Genomic DNA, 3198 nt, shown 5'->3' on the forward strand with positions numbered 1-3198 from the left:
AAAACTGCATGGGGAAGAGCTCGGTGTTTGCCTCCTTACTTCCACTGGACGGGTAAGGCGGCTGACATATGGTGGCCCATACGGGGAAAGATGGACGGAAAGGTGTACGACAGTACCTGGCATCCCAGAATTGGAATGTTCAGGCAGAAGGATAAGAAATTCAAGCTCATCCTTGATGGTGTAGAAACTTCGCGGTCAGTTTACGCTCCGTGAGACCCTATCTCAAAACCAAACCAAACCCAAAGCCCAGCAAAGAAGCCTAGTGTGGTCCACATGGTGAGGAGACCATGTGTCCTCCAGAAGCAATGGGCCTGCAGAAGAGTAGACAAGAAGCAATGCGGTCAGCTTTCCCTGACGGGAGCCTGTAAGCAGCAAGGCCTCACGGTCCTCTGGTGTTGCCCAGCTCCTAGGAGATGGTAGGGTTCTCCTGAGAGAGGACTCAGCAAGTGGGGGCTGGAGAGCAGTGACAGAGATGAGACAACATGGAAGAATGTGACTTTGGTTGAACCAAGTCTGAGTTGCCTCTAATCTGTGACATATCAAGTCAGCATTCAAGATTCCTGTGCCCAGGCTGGGCCACTCATTCTTTGGTGGTGGGGCTACTCCAGGAGAGTGGAGAAAAGAGGAAGGCTAGAGAGGGGTTGGGTGAGGGGAAGGGAAGGGCAGGGTGATGGAGCTGAAGGCTTCTGGCAGCATTTGGGTAAAGGGACCAGATGGCCCAGCTGCATGCAGAGCCGGGGAGGGGGGGAGGAGGGGGTCGTCCAGAGAGCTCTCTAGCACTTTTGACTGGAGTCTGTTCCCATGGTTCCCTGGCAGGGAAGGGCCTCTGCTCCTTCTCGCAGCCTCTTCCCCTCCCCCAGCTTTTATGTTCAGAGATGATAGTTTAGAGAAGCTAGTGTGAAGTAGTTTGAAACTCAACCACTCTGGGCGTCCCCCAGGGCAGAAAACAGGAAGCCAAGATTAAAGACAGATTTCCAGCAAAGTCTCTTACTTCCGGCAGGGCAGGTGCCCCTGCACAGCACGCAAGGCGGCTGGGTTATGAGCAGACTGCAGAGCAGTGGGGCTAGGCTGGCCTCCCTTGCAGTGGGAATGACAGGCACCTGCCTGGCTGTGGCTATCTCTGCAGCTTTGTTCCTTGGTCCTCACCTGTCATCTCATCAGCAAGGCCTGTGGCAATCAGCCTCATGCACAGCCTAATGAGGATGAAGACAGGACACAGCAGTGGAGCTAGCTCCTGGGAGGTAGAGGGACCAAGAGGAAGGATATAGGCTCCGGGGTCACTCAGGCTTGCTGTGAAGCCTACCTCCCTGCTCTGGGGTCTCACTAAGTTAGAGAAGTTAGGCTAAAGGACAGGAGTGGTGGAACACAGATGGACAGCAAGACCAGGCCAGTGCTCCAGGCCCCAAGTCTGTAAGGAAAGGACAGAATCCAGGAAAAGGCAAAGTAACCACAGTGGCTTGCTTCTGTCCTGTGGATACGTGGGTCTGCTGGGCTGGTGCTCACAGCTGCCAAAGAAGCTAGGACCCATAGGGCCAAGGTGGGTCTCCCCGTGACTGCTTCCATGTATGGGAGAGCACATTTCCTGGGAACTCCAAGTAAGGAGCTGTACTGCTCACTCAGAGGCCAGGCTTCTGGCCTACAGGTGACCCCATAGTGTACTGCAGAGTGCCTCAGCTCCTACCTTCCAATACTGCCCCTGGGAGGAAGGGCACAGGACTGAATGAGATGTCACACTGTAAACCATCCTCTAGAGACTGGGTGAGTTCGTCATGAGTATCAAGGGCCTAGATGGAGACCCAGGTTCTGGGGGATGGACCTTACTTTTTACTTTGAATTAATCTTTCTACTCTGGGTCTCAGCTTCCCCACTGGCGTATCTAAGGACTAGATTTGGTGGTCTACAGTTATGGCTCCTCATTCCCAAGAGGGGGCTGCCAGTTACCTGTAGCATCTCTCCCCTGAAGACCAATGGACCGATCATTTTATTTATTCTGCGTTACTATCTGTCAGACACCTTATCATTGAAGAAGAAGATGAGGATGATGGGTAATATTTGTTTATGTATTTTGGGGATAGGCTCCTATGCATGTCAGATTGGTCTTGAACGCTCTCTATGTTACCGGGAATGGCCTTGAATTTCTGATCTTCCTACTCCTACCTCCCAAGGGCCCAGATTACAGGTATGGGTCATTATGCCCAGTGTATGCAGTCTGGTGATCACACTCAGGGTTTCCTGAATGCAAGGCAAGCATGGTGTTGACTGAGTTACATCCCCAGCCCAGCACTTTGGTTTTTAAGGGTAAATCTCCTGATGGAGCCCCATTACTAGCCCCATTTTGCAGAAAAGGAAACTGAAGAGAGTATGAACTCCGTTGGTCATCAGATCTCTGGTAGAGAGGAAGGACCCAGGATGACGTTCTCGAAGTTCTATTTTAACAGCTTCCTAGTTACACTGCTGACTTTTCCCCTGCCTGGCCATGTGACCTTTCAGTTTAAGTTTCTGCAAAATAGGGGATGGAACCCAGGCTCATTTGCATGCTAGTCATGTGCTCTGCTTCTTAGCCATACCCCTAGGCCAACACCAAGCATCAAAAAAAAAAAATTATTACATTTATTCATTTACTTTTAGAGGTGAGAGGAGAGGCATTTGAGTGAATAACTTTTGAGAATTGGTTCTCTCCTTCTGCCATGTGGGTTCCAGGGGTAGAAGTCAAGTAATAAGGCTTGGAAGCAAGCACCTTCGCCCTCTGAGCCCTTTTGGTGGCCCGGCAGTGAGCCTTTCTCAGCCTTAGGGGACCTATTTCTAAAGATCTGAGAGTGGCTGCTCTGAGAGGCCTGGCGGAGTGTGGCTTAGCCCGGTGTTTTGGCACTCACTGGCAGTTAGATGATTTTTTTTTTCTCTCTCTCTCTCTCTCTTCTGGAACAGCTTTGAAGTCTGGCTCTCCCCTGCAGTCCTCTCTGGGATCTGCTGGCCTCTGCAGGGTGGGGCCAGGGCTTTTGTTGTTGGGCCCACAGTGGCATAATAGCTGAGGAGTTGAGAAAGCCTCATTCATCCAGTCTCCAAATCCCACAGCAGTTAGTGCTACTCCACAGCACCAAGCAGAGCTAGAGCTCCCAGGTTTCACTCCCAACACCATTCACAGGTTGGTACTCACCCCTCCGAGCTGTTCCGAGGCCCCAGCTTCTGGGTGTCCTTTTT

At 51.6% G+C, this 3198-nt stretch overlaps 1 protein-coding gene across 1 annotated transcript in view; it reads right to left on the bottom strand.

Moving 5' to 3' along the window:
- The window catches only part of Csk (C-terminal Src kinase), a 27426-nt gene extending 24253 nt beyond the window's left edge, over positions 1–3173 (bottom strand). Inside the window, exon 1 of the mRNA XM_031343121.1 lies at positions 3155–3173. The gene's annotated coding sequence lies outside the window, so the exon portion shown is untranslated. The remainder of the gene's footprint in view (positions 1–3154) is intronic.
- Between the last annotated feature and the right edge of the window lie 25 nt (positions 3174–3198).

The sequence above is a fragment of the Mastomys coucha genome, unplaced genomic scaffold (assembly GCF_008632895.1).
Source record: "Mastomys coucha isolate ucsf_1 unplaced genomic scaffold, UCSF_Mcou_1 pScaffold23, whole genome shotgun sequence".
Lineage (NCBI taxonomy): Eukaryota > Metazoa > Chordata > Mammalia > Rodentia > Muridae > Mastomys > Mastomys coucha.